General features: G+C 38.1%; 1 protein-coding gene across 48 annotated transcripts in view; it reads left to right on the top strand.

Moving 5' to 3' along the window:
• Positions 1-21,431, top strand: part of MLLT10 (MLLT10 histone lysine methyltransferase DOT1L cofactor) — a 208,072-nt gene that overhangs the window by 5,502 nt on the left and 181,139 nt on the right. The window contains exon 1 of one of the 48 annotated variants that reach the window (XM_086334524.1): positions 9,774-9,992. The exons of the other annotated variants lie outside the window; for them this stretch is intronic. The gene's annotated coding sequence lies outside the window, so the exon portion shown is untranslated. Of the gene's footprint in view, positions 1-9,773; positions 9,993-21,431 lie in introns of those variants that run through there. 48 annotated transcript variants of the gene reach the window in all.

Genomic DNA, 21,431 nt, shown 5'->3' with positions numbered 1-21,431 from the left:
GATCAAACTCTCAACCATAGTATGTTGTATTGTTGCCTCCAGTGGTGAATGATGGCCATACTTCAGTCCTGTCTCAAGAGACTGAATTTCAGTCCGAATCTCATGTTCCTTTGATGGGGAAAAACTCTGTTTTGGCTTTTCTAGTTCTGGATGAGTTAGTTAGCCATAGCTAGAGAGTAGAGGCAGAGAAGGCAATGGCGCCCCACTCCAGTACTCTTGCCTGGAAAATCCCATGGACGGAGGAGCCTGGTAGGCTACAGTCCATGAGGTTGCTAGGAGACAGACACGACTTCGCGACTTCACTTTCACTTTTCACTTTCATGCACTGGAGAAGGAAAAGGCAACCCACTCTAGTGTTCTTGCCTGGAGAATCCCAGGGACGGGGGAGCCTGGTGGGCTGCCATCTATGGGGTCGGACAGAGTTGGACACGACTGAAGCGACTTAGCAGCAGAGAGTAGAGGTGAGTTGGTCAGACACAGGGAAATCTCTGTGGATTTGGGATAGCTTGCTTTTCAGAGAAGGGGGAATTACAAGGTCATAGACACTGAGGAGTGAAAAGCCAGAACCGTAAAACAGTATTTTTACTCAAATAGCTTAGTTGTATATAGAATGGTTTTGAAAGAGGAGGTTAGAAACTGAAAGACTTAGGTTGCTGTTATATAAAAATTTGAGAGTAGAAAGGAAGGGAGGGAGCATTTTGGAGGAGGAAATGACAGAAATGGAAGTGGGGTGAAGGAAAGGGAATAATCAGAGATGATTCTGAGATGTCATGGTTGAGCACTCTGGGGTAGTGATACTGTTAGTAATAGAGGATGGAGAGGAAGTTTGAAGACTAAAGAAAGTTCTGTTTGGGGCATGTTGGTATTGATGCTGCTAGGATGTTTCATTGGAAATTTAGGGTTATGAAGACAACCCTAACCCTAGGAACAACATTAGGAAATTTAGGTAATGAAGACAAGTTAGGGTTGGAGCTGCATAGCAGGAAGATTGGGAACCAAGTGACAACGTTTACTCTGGTAAAGAAGAGTGAAGGCAGAACTATGGTGAATGTTCACATTTGGGAGAGTAAGAACAAGTTACTAAGGATGACTAATGAACTGTCAGGAAAGGAGAAACTGTAGGTTCCAGTAGCAACACGAGCAGTTGTTTTTTAGAGTAGTTGATAGTGTACATTGGTGCCGGGGATGCTGAAGTCCGAAAAGTTCTTGAGACAGCAATTGTAGTTCCCTGCTTTGGACAGAACCCTTGTTACAGGATGTCGAAAATAGTAGGGATTGCAGGGTTAGAATAAATGTTGAAAAAGTAAAGAGGAAAATAAAAATAGATGGTGACTGAGGAAAAGTTTGGTTGGTTTTTAAGGGAAGCTCTTTGTTAGATAGGCATTTATTGTTCTGAAAAAAACACTTGAATTGCTTATTTCACCTCAAGTGAATAAATACTTTGATTGGATTTCCTTGTTTATTAACTGCGATTGTAGTGCTTAGAGGTTAAAACATTCATTGATGACTGTTTTTATATTTAATGTGTTAGGTGTTCTTATGTATCACTGAAGAGATTGGCTGAAGAGATTTATTAGAAATTTTACCTACTTGTACAGTGTTAATAAGATACAGAGAGAGGATATTTTAGATTTTTAAATATTACTTGGAAGACACATTGAAAGTGGATTGTACAGAAAAATAAGATGGCCAAAAGCCCATTAAGGATTTGCATTATTTAGGTCTTGCTCTTCTGGCTGTAAATGAAAGATGATTCCTTTTCTCCAGGAACTGAGCTGTAACTTTCTCTTTTTGCTCTCTCTCTATTGCAGTTCCTCCTAGCTTTTTTACATTGTTAGGGAGAACTGGTGGATGGGATATGAATAGGGTTTTAGGGATTGAGCTAGGATTATACTTTGACTTTTAAGTTTTTTTCTTACTGAATATATGTAATGCACATAAATCACTATAAATCTGTAAAAGCATGTGAAACATACTTAACCACACTAATTATATATTTATGTTGAGTTCTACAAATTGTTAATATACATTTGATTGTCATAAGTAGTTCTGAGCAAAGTATAACATAAAATGCATATCTGTGTGTGCGCTACCCAGAATGAACAAATGTCCATTCTTCATATTTGCTTCAGATCTTCCCTTCTGCTTAAAAAGAACAATAAATTAAAAAATTGAGTTGAAATACTTTTTGTATTTTCTCCAGTCTGAGTCAGCCATTACCCTTTTAGTGTCTGTGGGGTCAGTCTCTATTTTTCTTGCCAGTTTTATTGAGCTATACTTATATGTAACATTGGAATGTTAACGGTATACAACATAATGATTTGATATATGTTGCAAAATGATTACTACAGTAAACATCCATCCTCTCACATAGTTGTAATTTTTTTCTTTGAGAACTTTTAATATATACTCTTAGCTTTCAAATACACAATACAGAATTATTAACTACAGGCACCATGCTGTACACTACATCCCCAGGACTTATTTATAACTGGAAGTCTGTGCCTTTTGACCACCTTCACCCGTTTCCCCCAACCACCACTCACTGCCTCCGGCAGCTACCAGTCTGTTCTGAGTTTGTTTTTTTGGATTCCATATTTAAGTCCAACCATATAGTATTTGTTTTTCTCTGTCTGACTTGGTTCATTTAGCATAATGCCTTCAAGGTTCATCTGTTGTTGTCGCAGATGGCAAGGTCTCCTTCTTATTTTTAAGACTGAGTAATATTTCATTATATATGTAGAGCCATCATATATGTTTTAATCCTTGTTACTACGTGTATATATCCATAAACACCACCTAGTAGTATATTGTACAGGAATGTTATCACGTTATATATGTGTTCTGTGATACAGCTACTTGTGAGATTGCTGCACCATAGAAACTCATCTAGTTCATTCTTTTTATCTGCTGTTTAGTATTCTGTCATAGAATGTACTGTAATTTAATTCCTTTATCGATTGTCGTAATTTTTCCAATTTTTCACAACCACAAACAGTGTTTCAGTGAACATCCTTGTGAATATAGTGAAGCTTGTTTTTTTTTTTTTAATATTATCTAAGAATATTATCATGAAAGTTGTTAAAATTCATTTATTTTTGGCTGCATTGTGTCTTTGTTGCTGCTCCTCGGGCTTTCTCCAGCGGTGATGGGGGCTGCTATGAGCTACAGGGTGCAGGCTTCTCATTGTGGTGGCTTCTCTTGTTGCACAGCATGGGCTCTGGGGTGCTTGCCCTTCAGGGTGTGGGCTCGGTAGTTGTGGCTGGCAGGCACTAGAGCACAGTTGTGGCTTACGGGTTTAGTTGGCTTGAGGCATCTGGAATCTTCCCAGACCAGAGATCGAACCTGAGTCCACTGCCTTGTGAGTGGGACTCTTAGCCCCTGGGCCACAGGGGAAGTCCAGTATGCAAGTTGTTGTTTGTTTGTTTACATTTATAATAATCTCTGATATATTTGGACTTATTTCTTAAGTTTTCATTTTGTGTTACCTATTTACTCTGCTTTTTTTCCCCTCTTTTCCCCTTCATATGGAGTGATTGAGTGTTCTTTATTCCTTTTTTTAAAAAAAAATCTGGACGGATTTGGAGGTTTTATATTCCAGTCCTTTTTTTTTTTTTTTTTTTTTTTTAATAATTGCTTTTAAAATTTTAATGTGCCTACTTTCTATTTTTTCTCTGAGTCCAAGATTTTATCTTTGTACTCCTTTTGAACAAAGCAAGGGACCTTAGGACACCTTGTATTCCTCTTTCTTGCTGGCAAAAATCTTATTTTATTGTTGTTTACATTTTAATTCCATCTTATTTTTAATCTTCCAGTGGTAGTTTTTCTTTTTTTTTTTTTGAATAATCATTTGTAATTTGGACTTAACATTACTGATGTTTTTGCCCCATTCTGTTTTTTATTCCTATTGCTGCCCTTTGTGTCATTTTCTTTTTGAAAGTTTTCGGTGGTATTTTCATGGTTGGTGGCTAGTAAGGAGTAAGATCCATTAGTCTTTTTATGTCTAAGAGTGCCATTATTTTGCTCTCTTGTATGCTAGTTTGAAATCTGGGATGATAGTTGTTTTCCTATAACTAAAGACTTTAGTTTGTCTTCTGATACCTATTTGTGCTAATAAGGAATCTGTTGACTGTTTATCCTGCTTGAGACTTGATTTGCTCTCATCCATTTTGGAAAATACTCTGTTCTTATCTTTTCAAATATATCATCTTCTCATTATATTTTGTTCTCCAGAAACTGTTACTTAGGTGTTTAATTGGCATTCTCACCCTTTTCTTCAGGTCTTTTAATTTCTCTTTTACAATTTCTCTATTACCTCTTTGTTATAGATAATCTTTTTAGCTCTGTGTTCAAACTTACTGTTAATCCAGTCAATGAATTTCTTTTCTGAGTAAATCATAACTAGAATTTCTTATTTGTTTTATATTTTTAATTAGCCTTTTTTTCATAATATCTTGCTATTATTGTCTTAACATTTATATTTATTTTACTTGTTTGAACATTTAAAGCATACTTATTTTAAAACTCACAGATTCTGGAATTCTTTCATTTGTTTTGTTTTTTAACTGTGGTGGTAGATGTCCTCATAAACTTTGTAATTTTTGACGGTGAGCTAATCTTTAAGAGTTGTCTTCCTTGTGATCCCTCTTCTGCTGATAACCTGGGTTTATGAAGGTGTCCCTGAGGGGAGTTTTTGCATTTGCTTTGTTAAGAATTGTTTTTGGTGCTTACCAGATTACAGTGGTCTGCAAATTAGCAATTTTCAAATTTCCTATTTAAAAGTATTCAGAAAGGCATTTTAAAGCTTTGTGACAGCTCTCTAAAATCTTTAATTAATTAATTACTTAATTTTGGCTGCATCATGAGGGATCTTTGTTCCCTGACCATGGATGGAACCCATGCTCCCCTGCAGTGGAAGCGCAGAGTGTTAGCCACTGGACTGCAGGGAAATCGTTCTGTGAAATCTTTAGGAATCAGACTTTTTCTATCTTCCTGTTATCTCAACCTTAACATGTGGTTTTCATTTTTAGGATTGTTCCACAGTCACAGCATGGCATTCACTATGACTGTAAGAGATGTTCCAGGCAGAAACAAGGACAGGAAGGGTTGAGAGTGGTTTTCCTCTCACCTGAGTTATCCTCTTAAATTAGCTTTCTCTGGTCTTAGTGGTCTAGTACATCTTTTTTTTGGCATAGATTCCCCTTTGGTAGAATCAGCCCTTACCAGCTCCTGTCCTTATACAGCAAACTTGGTTAGAACTGTTCAGCACATCTAGGGTCTATGCTGGTGTCATACTCAACCCGCTAAGGTACATAATAAATTGATTATTTTCATTGCCTGCCTCAGCTTCAATTAATTTTGACTTTTTTTTAAAGCTTTTAAGTTATTTTTTATTTGTATCTCTAGATTTACTTAAATAATTAAAAATTTGTTTTCAGATTTATCTTCTTTACTCTGACTTATGAGTGCAGGAAGCCAGGATGGAGTATCTTCAATGGCACTTACTTTTTTCTTATTTTGTTCAAGTTTTTTAGCCTATATACTCTAAATAGAATGCCTTCAAAGTTAAATATTTGTTAACATTTTTTTTCTCTTTCTGATGATTCATATTTGCCCTTTTTTTGGCCATGCTGTGCTGCTCAGCTTGTGAAATCTTGGTTTCCCCATCAGAGATGGAACTTGTGCCTCCTGCAGTGGAAGTGTGGAGCCCTAACCACTGGATTGCCAGAGAATTCCCTGTTCTGTTTGTTTTTGAATTCAGCATAGCATTTTAAGTTCCTGTAACTTTGAAAGAGGTGATTTAAAAAAATTAACAGATTTAGTTCTTACCACCATACATAGAATAGCAAATAACCAATTTCCACTGTCTTTCTTCTTGAATTCCTTTTTTTTTTTTTAAACTGTGAGAAAAGATTTAGCATACTAGCTCTCAGGAAGTAAGTGCTTAACATTTGTTTGTATCATTTTCTAACCTGCCTACAAAGCTAGTGTGGATCAGTGGTAAAGAATCTGTCTGCTACGCAGGGGATTGAGTTCAGTCCCGTGGTAAGGAGGATTCCCTGGAGGAGATGGCAACCCACTTCAGTATTCTTGCCTGGGAAATCTCATGGACAGGGGAATCCGGCTGGCTACAGTCCATGGAGTCACAAAAGAGTCAGACATGAGACTAAATAATGACAACAATATAACAACATAACTAGTAAGAGAAATAAAAAACATAGGGGCACATTGATACATTGGGCCCTTTGTGTCTATTCCATTTTTTGTTTAGATTTTAATTTTTATGTTTATCCAAGTGATAAATGCACTGTTAGTAGTACTAAAAGATTCTTTTTCACACACATCAAAACAGTACCTTGCTTCTTGACTCTTGGCAAGGAATGTAGAAGCAGCTGTTCCTTAAAAATTTTTATTTTTTATTTTGGCTGTACTGTGTCTTCATGGCCGAGCACAGGCTTTCTCTAGTTGCCTTGCTTGGGCTTCTCCTTGCAGTGCCTCTCTTGTTGTGAAGTAAGCTCTAGGGTGCTCAGGCTTCGGTAGTTGTGGTACAAGGCTTAGTTGCTCTGGGGTGTGTGGGATCTTCCTGGAGCAGGAACTGAACCTGTATCCTTGCATTGGAAGACAGATTCTTAACCACTGACCCACCAGGGAAGTCCAGAAGCAGCTATTCTTGACATCAGTTTTAGATATTGTCTTTCAATATATCACAAATTTTGGTTAGCCCAGTAGTATTAAACAAAGTTTTGTGTTTTTAATGACTAAGTATTTTTTGTTCATTTCTGAGTCAAAAGCATACTATGATTGCTTTCTTATCTTAAAGTTTTTCTTTTTTCCTGGGATTAATAATTGTCTTGTATTTTCATTTTCCTAAATCTTTGTATACTTTGTTGGCACTTATATAATTTTCCACTTATTTAATGAATCAGGTAGTCTATCATTTCGATTCTTCATAAATTCTAAAATTCTAAAAAAGGAAAAAAGTTTTACCATCTTGATTGATGGTTTGCCTGAGTATGGAATTCTTGGTTGGAAATAACTACCCTTAAATATTTTGAAGCTACTTCTCCATTGCTTTTTAGCAATGTCAGTGTTTCTATTAAGAAGACCAATGAAGTTCTGATTCTAATCCTTTGTATAGGATTGTTCTCTCTGGATTTAGTTTTCTGTATCCAGTTTATCTCTGCTATTTCTCACGGTAGTGTGCTGCTCCTCACTCATTGTACTGGGTACATAGTGTCCCTTTCAATCTAGTAAATCATGTTAGGAATCATGAGTTTAGTTAAGGGAGAATTTTTTTTTTTTGCTTAAAATCTTTTTAAAACATTTTGATTGCACTGAGTCTGTTGTGGCGTGCAGGCTTCCTACTAGCAGTGCTTGGGCTTAGTTGCCCTACAGCATATGGAATCCTAGTTCTCTGACCAGGGATCGAATCTGCATCCCCTGCCTTGGAAGGTGGATTCTCAACCACGGGACCACCAGCGACGTCCCTGAAATTATTTCTGATAGGTTCTCAGTTTTGTTGTTATTGTTTGCTTTTTCTGTATTGTTCTTTATTTGGATGTTGGACCTTTGAACTGATCTTGCTGTTTAAGTTATCTATTTCTGTTTTACTCTCTGAGGCAGTTTCTATTTTATCTTGGATCCCTTCACTTAAGTTTCTAAATTTTATTATACTTTTAATTTCCAAAGGCTCTTTTATGCTTTTTGAATATTTATTTTTTATCATCTGCTTTTGTTTCTTGGGTACATATTTCCTCTTAACTTCATGAGGATGTTAATCAGGCGGTTGTTTTGTTTTAGTTTTCTGAAGTTTTCTTCTGCTGTTAGGACTTATACTCAGAGTTCCTTTGTACCATTTGTTTTGGCCTGTCTTGTTAGGGACCTCGCTTACAAATTTAGTGACTTGTAGCCATCCATCTGAATTTAAGACAAGTTCTGTTGAGGTGACTGGAAGCTCTGTATGTGTGGCAGAAATTGGTGGCTGCTTGGCTTCATTATAGGTAATCTGGCTGGGTTCTTTTATTGGGATGCCACCATCTGGTTAGTTTATTCAGAGGAAAATCCTCCAGTCATCTGTTCAGGATTCACAGACCTGGTTACAATTCTGAGCCAGTGGTTGCTGAAATTTCACAGTTTAGAACTAGATTTTCAACACCCCTTTGCTCAGATGTGCGTGATGTCTCTAAGTCCAGATCTCGTCTTGTTTACCCTTTCTGCAGTTTTCTACGCTGAGGGAGAGCGAGTTACCTCGTACTGTATAGTGAAGGAATTGGCACGCGTGCGCATTTGTATGTGTGTGTGTGCATGTGCTTGTAGGTGGGGGGAGGTAGAAGGGGTGAAAGGGGGGGTGTTGTTGATTGTTTTCTCAGATTTTATCTCATCCCCCCCAGTTTTAGCTTTACTTGACCCCATCCCTCTTGGATACATACACCACCACTGTGCATGGCAACTCCCTACCCCCTGATGTGTGGTACCTCAAGTTTCTCTAGTTTTTGCTGCTGTGTGGTCTAAGATACATTGCTTTTGGAGTTGTCATACTACAGCATCCTTTTCCAGAGAAGGCGATGGCACCCCACTCCAGCACTCTTGCCTGGAAAATCCCATGGACAGAGGAGCCTGGTAGGCTGTGGTGTATGGGGGTCGTTAAGCGTCGGACACAACTGAGCGATTTCGCTTTCACTTTTCACTTTCATGCACTGGAGAAGGAAATGGCAACCCACTCCAGTGTTCTTGCCTGGAGAATCCCAGGGATGGGGGAGCCTGGTGGGCTGCCGTCTGTGGGGTCGCACAGAGTTGGACACAACTGAAGTGACTTAGCAGCAGCAGCAGCATCCTTTTCTGATCTGTTAAGTCAGTTGCTGCTTGTCTCCTTTCCAGCTCCCAAGATTTTGTAACTGTTGTCTCCCTTTATGTTTGTTTTCTCTTTGTGATTTGTGCCCTTTTATGTCATTCAGTTGAGTTTTCAGAAGCAGAGGAGGTATTTTTAAATTTTGAGTGGAATTAACTGCCTGTGCTCATGATGTATTTTGCCATTTCTTCCAAGGTCTTGTTTTATCTTTTTTCTGTCCTTTTTACTGCCCCCCCCCTCCTCCACTGAGCTCACAATTGTTTTTGAATCTTCCCATGGGATTTTAGTTTTCCTTTAAATGTTTTCCACCTTTTTGTCTTTTCTCTTGCACTAGTAAGCCTTCTGGAAAAATAAAGCCATTAGTTGATACCTCTGTTTCAGCTGCCTACTATAGCCTGTTAGTTGTACTTAATGATTAACATATAACTTAATTCTCTTTTTTTTGGCTGCACTGAGTGGCATGGGGGAATCTTAAGTTTCCCTACCAGGGATCCAACCCGGGTGCCCTGCAGTAGAAGCTGGGAGTCTTAACTACTGGCCTGCCAGGGAAGTTGATTTGAGCAGTAGCATATGTAATCTGCATTTGCTGTAAGACTCTCATCATGGACATTGTCTGTTTTGTTTTTCAATGACCTTTATTTATTTAAAAATCAATGTTCAACAAATATAATACAGCATAGGAAAAATTGTCTACCTTTAGGATCTGGTATATTTCCTCCTTTTTGATAGCTCTATGATACGTATTCTGTTTTTCTTTTTGTTCTGGCTGTTATGAAGTCCAGAACCAAATCTGGTCTTTAGTTACATCAGTTGTGTTAATCTGATTATTAGTATATTTGTTCTCTTCTCCTCGTCCTGTGGGATTTAGGACTTCACCTCTTATCTCTGTTTCTCTGCGTGTTGATTTCATTCTCTCATACTACAGACTCTCTACTTCATGAGGCTGGAACCATGACTGCTGGCAGCTCTTGGCTCTCATCTTCTAGCCCCTTCTACCAGAAGAAGGGGCTGTCTTGAAGAATCCTGGGAAGGACTCTGATTGGCCTGTCTTGGATCATGTACCACCATCCCTGTGGCTGGAGTGGGGAGGGTACTAAGAATGACAACCCTCACTAGAACTACATAGTTGGAGTTGGAGTCAGGGGTAAGAGCAGTTTCCCTGAATCAGGGGGATGTCCCTCATACTGGCTTTCAATGTTCATTTTTCTGTTTTCTTATTGTTATAATGTAGGTACTTTATTTGTAGTCTGCCTCAAATCCTTTTCTGAAAAGATTTTAGGTATAAATAAGTAAAATATCACAAACTCCTATCCAGTCATTCTTCAGATCATTACATTTGACTGCTAAAATGTCTGTCACTCTATTGATTTTTTTGCTTTTAGCTTCACATGGCCAAATCCAAAACTTTCTTTTTTGTTTCCATTAAACTTAATCTACCTTCAGCATTTAAAACTGACCAGTCTCTCTTTTTTGCAACTTTTTTTATTCATGACTTCTGAGAAACTGTTTTCTTCTTTTACCTCTTTAAACATGACCTTTTGGATTCCTATTTAGCATTATTTGTTTACTCCTTGAAGAAAATTTTAAGTTTACATGGTTACTTTTCTGGCCTGTTTGATTACCTCACCCTGTGTAAATTTATGCATGGCTACGGATGCCTCTAGGCATCACTTAGCACCTGACAGTTCTAGCCTTCAGATCCGTATTTGGAGTTGCCTTCTGGATATCTGTGTTTAGATATCCTCCTGCTGCTGCTGCTCCTGCTAAGTCGCTTCAATCGTGGCCAACTCTGTGCGACCCCATAGACGGCAGCCCACCAGGCTCCCCCATCCCTGGGATTCTCCAGGCAAGAACACTGGAGTGGGTTGCCATTGCCTTCTCCAACGCGTGAAAGTGAAGTCGCTCAGTCGTGTCCGACTCTTAGCGACCCCATGGACTGCAGCCAACCAGGCTTCTCCGTCCATGGGATTTTCCAGGCAAGAGTACTGGAGTGGGGTGCCACTGTATCCTAGGCATCTTAAATTTAATTTCTCTACTTCTTTAGTCACTGACATAACCTAAGCCCTGATTTTTTGTCTAGATGATATATTTGACATGACTTGAAATATGTAAAAGATATTCAGTAAAAATTCTTTCCCCTAAACCTATTATTTGTCCCGTTTTGCTTTCTATCTTTCTCTATTGTTAACTGACTTTAAGTTCATTTCTTAGTTTCTTTATGTATGTACGTATTTATACATATATAGACTCTTTTGTTTTCTACAAAAAGGTAGCATATTACACATTGTTAGAGTGAACTCCTTTTTTCTCTTCTTTTTACCTCCCTCCTTTCAGTTCAGTTTCCTCTCCCCCCAACCCATATCTCAAGATTATTGCCTCTAAAGCAAATATGATTGTTATTTCCCATCTTCCTATAGTGTTACTTAACTGTTGGTGCAACAAAGATTTCTTTTCAGGTTCACAGTATTTTCACTGTCACATATGTAATTTCTGCACAGGATATAGCTGAGTAAACACCCCTCCCCCGACCCCAACAATAAAAATTCGGTTCTGTGTATGTGTGTGTGTATATAGTAGGCTCAGATATTTATGGTGATATATAGCTCTAGAGACAAGTAGAAATTACAGCTGCCCTAACATGGTATAAAATTTTCTTTTCCCATCTGTATTGTCCCTACCCCTCCTCTTTTTACTTTCTGCACTGTATCTTCCCATAGCCGTGAATAGATAGATAACTCCAAATGATTACTTTCTATATGCTGTTCTCAGATGCTGCCAGTGCTTTTCTGTTCTCTTAAGTCCCAAAGCCCAGAGTATTTGTTGTCTTCTAACTTTAAAAATTTTGCTCTGATTTTAGTGTAGTGCAGATGTGCTCATTTTTGATAATTGGGGAAAGAAAGATAAGTAGAAAAAAATCCATAATCTGATGCTGAGATATCAAGGTGGTATAGTAGTAGTGTTAAGATCATGGGCTTTGGAGTCAAGTGGACTAGATTTATGACTGGGCAAGTTTATCTTCTGAGCTTCAGTTTGCTAATGTGTGAAATACTGTGAAGCTCTAATAATAGTGTCAGGTACTGTCAGGTGCTTGTGTAGAGGAATATTTTCACCCTCTCAAGAGGACACAATATAGGCACTATTTTAATGAGTTGTTTTTTTTTTAATGATGAGGCAACTTAAGGCACAGAAAGGTTTAATGATTTGTTCAGGGTCACGTAAAAGTGGGCAAGCCAAGTTTTGAACCCTGGACACTCTAGAGATGATGTTGTTAAGCACTGTATCTCAGATTATAGTTCAAGCAAGTAGCTGCGGGTGTTAATACATAAGTATATGTGGATATCTTCATCTTGATGTTATGTTAGAGTAGGAGAAAATGAAATAGCATCAACGTGATGGGATTAGGATGTATATTATCAGCTATCAGTACACTATTCCCTCATGTTTGGATCTTTTGTGTGATTTCATTACTTTCTGCTATTGTATATGTATGTTTTAACCCCCTGAGTTCCTATCTTATTCCTTTTGTCTTTAAAATTATAGTTTCATTTTTTACTTTAGACTTTTCAGAAGTTTTTTTTTTTTTAATCTTCACTTCTTTGACAACATACAATTGAATGTTTATGGATAGATGACTGCTTTTGGCAACTGACTTTTGGGGAAAGTGCTAGTTTTATTTTTCCCCAAACACACTCCATTTCTTTGATATATGGATATGTATGTCAAAACATATTTTTTTTGTCATTTGTACAAATAGTTATGCATTATAAGCCATAAAAGGATTGATATTTTATTCATATTCAAACAGAGATTCCTAATTTCTTTGGACCAACACTATGCATTTTAATTTACTTTTCTCACGTGTGTGTGTGTAGGATTATCATAACTTATTTTTATTGTGTTAAAAAAATTTATTTATTTGGCTGTGCTGGGTCTTCATTGCTGCCCATTGGCTTTCTCTAGTTGCAGTTGCTGTGATTTCTCCTGTTGTGGAGCACAGGCTCTAGGTGCATGGAGTTAAGTAGTTGTGATACTTGGGCTTAGTTGCCCTGAGGCATGTGGAATCTTCCTGGTTCAGGGATCAAACCTGTGATTCCTGGGGAGATGCAGGATCTCCCCTGCATTTGGCAGGCAGATTCTTAACCACTGAACCACAATGGAAGTCCTGTTACTTTAACTTCCTTTTTATTGTAAGATCTTTGTTGCAGAGTAAGAGGGTGAAAAACCCACTTAAAATAATCAAGTGAGTATCTATGTATTTAGTGACCAAGCTTTAATAAGTAGGACATTGCCCATACCTTTGACTCCTGTGTGACTCTCAGTGCATTCCTCTCTTCATCAGAAGGAAACACTTGACTGAATTTTGTATTGTTCTTTTCAGTTTTATTTCTAAACAGTATTTTGTTTAGTTGTGGCTGTTTTGAACTTCCTGTAAATGGAGTAACGCTGTATTGATATTTTTGATTCACAGTACTTCTCTGATATTCATCAGTTTGATAAATATATCTATAGTTTATTCATTTCCTTTGTTCTATAATATTTTAGTATGTGAATTACACATACTGTAATACACACAGGTTACTGTCAGTGTTGTGTAGTTTATGAACACTTCTGTGAATGTACTTGTATACCTGTAGAAATTTAGCTCACAACTGATCAGACTGCTGGGATTGCTCCAAAAAGGGTCATAAAATCAATTTAGCAGGGAGCAACCAGCATTAAAAAATTAGAACAGAAAAAAAATTGACAGTGCCTATTTAGTGTCTTATGTGTGTGTGTGTGTGTACGGAATTGCAATGAAAAGTGTATTTCTTAGAGTGGTTCATGATCAAGAAAGCTTGAGAAATAGTTACTCTAGGATATGTCCTAGAGGTGGAGTTGGTAGGTTGCCAGGAAGGCCACTCCTTTTCCAGAAGTGGTTATTTCACTTTACTTTCCCATCAGTGCATGGCTTCTTCGCTCAACATCCTTAGTGCAGTGCTTAGTATGTTAGTCTTCTTAAATTTAGTCATTTTGTTAGTCCCATTGTGATTTTTTTCTTTAATTCTCTGATAATAATGATGGTAAAACCCCTTTTTGTATATTTATAGGCCATGTAGATTTTCTCACTTGTGACTTGGAGATGGCTTCTCTGGGTTAGTGGTTTGTTTGTTTTTTTTATTCTTTTAGTAAAAAGTTTTTAATTTCACTGTAGTCAGAATTTTCAGGTGGGTTTTTTCGGTTGTGTTTTTGTTCTTTTTTTGTGTGTGTGGTTAATGTTTTTTTGCAACTTGTTAAATCTTGTCCTAACTTGAGGTCATGAAATGATTTTCCTATAAAGGAAATTTTTTTTTTTTTTTTTTTTTTTTTACTGCTTTTTACATTTTGGTCTGTAACCAACCCATCTAGATTTGATTTCATAGAAGGGAATGGCAAACCACTTCAGTATTCTTGCCTTGAGAACCCCATGAACAGTATGAAAAGGCAAAATGATAGGATACTGAAAGAGAAGCTCCCCAGGTCAGTAGGTGCCCAATATGCTACTAGAGATCAGTGGAGAAATAACTCCAGAAAGAATGAAGGGATGGAGCCAAAGCGAAAAGAATACCCAGCTGTGGATGTGACTGGTGATAGAAGCAAGGTCCAATGCTGTAAAGAGCAATATTGCATAGGAACCTGGAATGTCAGGTCCATGAATCAAGGCAAATTGGAAGTGGTCAAACGAGATGGCAAGAATGAATGTTGACATTCTAGGAATCAGCAAACTGGAATGGACTGGAATGGGTGAATTTAACTCAGATGACCATTATATCTACTACTGCGGGCAGGAATCCCTCAGAAGAAATGGAGTAGCCATCATGGTCAACAAAAGAGTCTGAAATGCAGTACTTGGATGCAATCTCAAAAACGACAGAATGATCTCTGTTTGTTTCCAAGGCAAACCATTCAATATCACAGTAATCCAAGTCTATGCCCCAACCAGTAACGCTGAAGAAGCAGAAGTTGAACGGTTCTATGAAGACCTACAAGACCTTTTAGAACTAACACCCCAAAAAGATGTCCTTTTCATTATAGGGGACTGGAATGCAAAAGTAGGAAGTCAAGAAACACCTGGAGTGACAGGCAAATTTGGCCTTGGAATACGGAATGAAGCAGGGCAAAGACTAATAGAGTTTTGCCAAGAAAATGCACTGGTCATAACAAACACCCTCTTCCAACAACACAAGAGAAGACTCTACACATGGACATCACCAGATGGTCAACACCGAAATCAGATTGATTATATTCTTTGCAGCCAAAGATAGAGAAGCTCTATACAGTCAGCAAAAACAAGACCAGGAGCTGACTGTGGCTCAGACCATGAACTCCTTATTGCCAAATTCAGTAACCTGTCTTTGTCCGAAAATCTTGCTAGAATTTTGATAGGATCCTGTTAAACTGAATATCGGTTTGTGGAGAACTGGCATCTTTACTATGTTGAATTTTATAATCCGTGAATATTCTGTGTCTTTCCATTTATTTATGTCTTCTTGTTTATTCTGTTCAGTTTTGTATAATTTTCAGCCTAAGTCCTGTGCACATTCTGTGGACTTATACCCTAAGTATTTAATTTTGAGGGAAGCAATTTATATAGTGTTGTATGTTTAATTTTCATGTCCATGTATTTATTGGTGTATTGTGCATGCTCAGTCATGTCCGACTCTTTGAGACCCCATGGACTGTAGCCTGCCAGGCTCCTCTATCCATGGAATTTTCCAGGCAAGAATACTGGAGTGGGTTGCTATTTCCTCACCAGGGGATCTTCCCAACCCAGGGATCAAACCCTCGTCTCCTGCATCTCCTGCATTGGCAGGCAGATTCTTAATCCCTCTACCACTTGGGAAGCCCATTTATTGGTAGTATATGGAAATACAGTTGATTTTTATATTCATCTTGTGTCCTACAATCTTGTTGCCTTCACTTACTTTGGGAGTTTTGTTACAGTGATAATTGTGTCATCTGTAAATAGATTATTTTTATTTCTTCCTTAATTTATGTGCCTCTTATGCTTGCATAATTGTTTCAGTGCCATGTTGATTAAGATTGATGAGACTGGAAGTACTTTTTTCCTGACCTCAGAGGCATTGTATTTTGTTAAGGATTTTTGTGTCTATTCATGAGCTTTATTATCTGTAGTTTTACTCTTTGTCTAGTTTGGGTATTGGAATAAAAGGACCTTTATAAAGTGAGTTGGGAAATGCTCCCTCATTTTCTATTTTCTGAAAGAGGTTGCATAAAATTGATGTTAATTGTTCTTTAAATATTTTAGACAGTTCTCCTTTGAAACTATCTGGACTGTCTTCTTTTTCTTTTTTGGATAGTTTTTTGAAGTTAAAATATAAGACTATTCAAATTGCCAGTTTTGTGATTGGTGAGTTGGAGTAGTTTGTGTTTTTCCAATAAGGGAATCCATTTTGTCTGAGCTGTGATACTTAGTGTGTGATGTTATTGGTAGCATTCCCTTATCCTTTTGACATGTGCAGGATTTGTACTGATAGCCCCTGTCTCATTCCTCATAGTTTTCAAGTGTTGATAGATTTATCAATTTTTTGATCTTTTCAGACCATCTAATTTTTTTGATTTTTTATTTTCTATTTTAAACGTCACTGATTTCTGCTCTGTATTTATTTTTTGCTTCTTTTTTCTTGCTTTGGGTTTATTTTTTGTTTCCTGAGGTAGAATTTTAGATTACTCTATTGTTTTGAGACTTTTCTACCTTCCTATGTATTGTTGCAAAATTTCCTCTTAGTGCTGGGTTAGCTATGTTCCTGAAGTTTTGAAATGTTACAATTTTCATTCAGTTGACTACTTTTTAAAAATTTTCCTTGAGGCTTTTACTGTTTTCTTTCCTTTCTTTCTTTCTTTCTTTTTTTTTTTGGAGGCTCTTTCTTTTATTACTGTGGCGTGTCTTTCCGGCCTCTGTCTTTCTGATGAGAAATCGGTTCTCATTCAAATTAGGTTTTCCCTACATAGACATTTTGTATTGTGCTTCATTGTGTTACATATATTTCAAAAGATTATTTATTTATTTTTGGCTGTGCTGCCTTTGTTGCTTTGCAGACTTTTATCTAGTTACGGCGAAGCTTCTCATTGCAGTGGCTTCTCTGTGGAGCATAGGCTCTAAGGGTGCACGGGATTTAGTAGTTATGGCTTGTGGCCTCAGAATTTTTGGCTCCTGGAGCACAGGCTCAGTAGTTGTGGCACGGGAGCTTAGTTGCTCTGTGGCATGTGTGATTTTCTCAGATTAGGGATCAAACTCATGTTTCCTGCATTGTCAGGCAGATCTTTACCACTGAGCTATCAGGGAAGCCTTGTAGATACATGTTTTTTGTTTTTGTATTTTACAAATTGAAGTTTTGTGGCAATTCTTCTCCTAGCAGACAAGCTCATCTGTGCTTTTAAAAAAAAAAAATATTTATGGCTGTGTTGGTCTTCATTGCTGCACGAGCTTTTCTCCAGTTGAGGCGAGCAGGGGCTACTCTTGAGTTGTGGAGTGCAGGTTTCTCATTGTGGTGGCTTTTTTTGTTGCAGAGCACGGGCTGAATACTAGTGGAGCATGGGCTTAGTTGCTCTGTGGCATGTGGGATCTTCTTGGAATATGGATCAAGCTCATGTCTCCTGCATTGGCAGGAGGATTCTTTACCACTGAGCCACCAAGAAAGCCCTCTTTTTGCCATTTTTCTAATAACATTTGCTCTAATAACTTCATGTCTCTGTGTCACAGTTGGGTAAATGCAGTATTTCAAACTTTATCATATTTGTCATGGTGATTTGTAATCAGTGATCTTTGATGTTACTGTTATGACTTGCTGAAGACTCAGGTGATTAACATTCTTTTAGCAGTAAAGCATCTATGTGTATATATATAGACACACACACACATAAAATTTTGGTCTTGCTGTGATATGCAGAATCTTAGTTCCCCAACCAGGGAACTGGTTGAACGTGCAGTCCCTCCATTGGGAGTGCGGAGTCTTAATCACTGGATGGCTGGGGAAGTGCCAGCAATAAAGCATTTTTTATTCAGTCATATACATTGCCTTTTTTCTTTTTTTAAGAGATAATGCTGTTGAATACTTAATAGACTCCAGGATAGTGTAAACATAAGTTTTATATGTACTTGGAAACCAGAAAAATCATGTTATCCTTGTATTGCAGTACTCTGGAACTAGAGTCAAAGTATCTCTGAGGTATGCCTGTAAGTATGGTGGTTTTTCTCTTGGTGCTTTCTGGATATTTTCCTTATCTTTAGATTTCATAAATTTTTGTTTAGTTGAGGATATCTTTGGGAATATCCTGTTTGAGGTTTGGTCAGTTTCTTAAACCTGCCAGATTTGGGAATTTTTCAGTTATTATTTATTTGAGGATTTTTTTAGTCCCACCTTATTTCTCCTGTCCTTCCTGAGACATTGACGACGTGAATGTCAGGTTTTTTTTCTTGTAGTCCCAAAGATGCGTGAGGCTCTTTTCATTTTTTTTTTCAGTCTGTTTTCTCTCTCTTGTTTACATTGAGTAACTTGTTTGTAGTATTTCCTAGTTCACTGAGTCTTGTCTTTTTTTTTTTCATTCTTAAAGTCATCCAGTGAGCTCTTTGTTTTTCTTCTTATACTTAATAGTTCTGAAATTTGCATTTGGTTCTTCCTTATATCTTTGATTTTTTGCTTAAGTTTTCATTTCTGTGTTCATAATTGTGTGTTGAATAATATTTATCAGGGCTGCTTTAAAATCTTCATCAGATAATTTCTAGACAATATCTGCAGTTGTCTATAATTGTTAGACAATAATAACATCTCTATCATATGTTAAAATTACAAACATCTTGGAATTCCCTGGTGGTCCAGTGGTTAGGACTCTGCACTCCCACTGTCAAGGGTATAGGTTCAGTACTTAGTTGGGGAACTAAGATCCCAGAAGCCCCATGGTGTGGCCGAAAAACAAAACAAGCAAGCAAATTTAAAACATCTCAGTGTTGACTTTTGATTGAAACTTGATCAGTTTTATATTATATTAGGGGGCTTTGCATCTATTATAAATCTGTTTTAACTGGCTTTCTGTGACACTTGTCTGACAGGGGAGGAGTGTGGACACCATATCCTTATACCAGGTAGGGGTAAAGTTCAAGTTTCCTACTTGGCCCCTGTTGACATTTGAGGGAAACTGCCTATTAATGTCAAAGTTGGTAGTTACAGATCTATATTTGATGTCCACAGTGCATGTGGCCTCATTTGACACTTTGTGTTGGTGGGAGTCTTGACTCAACCCTAGACTTTCACTGATGCCATACCAGGGAGCTTCCCTGGTAGCTCAGCTGATAAAGAATCCGTCTGCAATGCAGGAGACCCTGGTTCAATTCCTGGGTCGGGAAGATCCCCTGGAGAAGGGATAGGCCACCCACTCTAGTATTCTTGGGCTTCCCTGGTGGCTCAGCTGGTAAGAATATGCCTACAACATGGGAGACCTGGGTTTGATCCCTGGGTTGGGAAGATCCCCTGGAGAAGGGAATGGCTACCCACTCCAATATTCTGGCCTGGAGAATTCCATGGATTGTATAGTCCATGCGGTTACAAAGGTTCGGACAGGACTGAGTGACTTTCACTTTGAATTCATACAAGTGATGACAGTGGATTCGCTTGTTATTAATAGATGCAGGTTGAAGTCCAGGCTTCCCATGTTGTCTGCATTGGTAGCATGGGGGAAGGTGCTCATTACCTGCCAGCAAGGATGAAAGTCCTGATTCCTACTTGCTCTGCTCTTTCACTACCCTATTGGGAATCTGGAGATGATTTAGTCTCACAGAGGTGTATGTCTAGGTTCATTCCCCAGTTGATCATTGCAGAAATGGGTAGGGTCAGTTTTTTTCTCTGGTGGTGTGCTGGAGTAGAGCAGCTACTGTCTAAAAGTTTTCTTTCTACCTTTTGTGTCCTCTTCTTGGTCCTTTGTCTGGACCAAGCTTTTTGTCAGGATCTTTTTTTGGCCTCTACTTAGAGGTGCTTGTAGGTCATCATAGAACCATTCAACTTCAGCTTCTTCAGCATTAGTGGTTGGGGCATAGACTTCTATTACTGAGATATTGAATGATTTGCCTTGAAAACGAACAGAGATCATTCTGTCATTTTTGAGATTGCACCCAAGTACTGCATTTCAGATAATGACCTACAAAGACCTTCTAGAACTAACACCAAAAAAAGACGTCCTTTTCATCATAGGTGACTGGAATGCAAAAGTAAGAAATCAAGAGATACCTAGAGTAACAGGCAAAGTTTGGCCTTGGAGTACAAAATGAAGCAGGGCAAAGGCTAACAGAATTTTGCCAAGAGAATGCACTGGTCCTAGCAAACACCCTCTTCCAACAACACAAGAGACGACTCTAAACATGAGTATTACCAGGTGGTCGATACCAAAATCAGATTGCTTATATTCTTTGCAGCCAAAGATGGAGACGCTCTATACAGTCAGCAAAAACAAGACTGGAAGCTGACTGTGGCTCAGATCATGAACTCCTTATTGCCAAATTCAGACTTGAATTGAGAAAGTAGGGAAAACCACTAGACCATTCAGGTATGACTTAAATCAGATCCCTTACAGTTATACAGTGGAAGTGACAAGTAGATTCAAGGGATCAAATCTTGACAGACAGAGTGCCTTAAGAACTATGGACAGAGGTTCGAGACATTGTAGAGGGAGCATGGATCAAGACCATCCCCAAGAAAAAAGAAATGCAAAAAGGCAAAATGGTTATCTGAGGAGGTCTTACAAATAGCTGAGAAAAGAAGAGAAGCAAAAGGCAAAGGAGAAAAGGAAAGATGTTACCCATCTGAATGCAGAGTTCCAGTGAAAAACAAGGAGAGATAAGAAAGCCTTCCTCAATAAACAATGCAAAGAAATAGAGGAAAACAGTAGAATGGAAAAGTCTAGACATCTCTTAAGAAGAGAGATAACCAAGTCTAGAGGTAGCAAGGGAACATTTCATGCAAAGATGGGCATAATAAAGGGGAGAAGCCATATGTACCTAACAGAAGCAGAAGGTATTAAGAAAAGGTGGCAAGAATACACAGAAGAACTATACAAAGAAAATCTTAATGACTCAGATAACATGATGGTGTGATTATTCACCTAGAGCCAGACATCCTGGAATGTGAAGTCAATTGGGCCTTAGGAAGCATCACTACGAACAAAGCTAGTGGAGGTGATGGAATTCCAGCTGAGCTATTTCAAATCCTAAAAGATGAATCTGTGAAAGTGCTGCAGTCAATATGCCAGCAAATTTGGAAAACTCAGTAGTGGCCACAGAACTGAAAAAGGTCAGTTTTCATCCCAGTCCCAAAGAAGGGCAATGCCAAAGAATGTTCAGACTACCACACAGTTGCATTCATATCACACTCTAGCAAAGTAATGCTCAAAATTCTCCAAGCGAGGCTTCAATAGTACATGAACTGAGAACTTCCAGATGTTCAAGCTGGATTTAGAAAAGGCAGAGGAACCAGAGAGTGAAAAAGCTTGCTTAAAACTCAGCATTCAAAAAATGAAGATCATGGCATCCGATTCCATCCCTTTATGGCAAATAGGT

The sequence above is a fragment of the Bos grunniens genome, chromosome 13 (assembly GCF_055505025.1).
Source record: "Bos grunniens cultivar Pamir isolate PY7600 chromosome 13, Bosgru_T2T1.0, whole genome shotgun sequence".
NCBI classification, from domain to species: Eukaryota; Metazoa; Chordata; class Mammalia; order Artiodactyla; family Bovidae; genus Bos; species Bos grunniens.
This window is presented reverse-complemented; position numbering and strand designations above follow the sequence as displayed.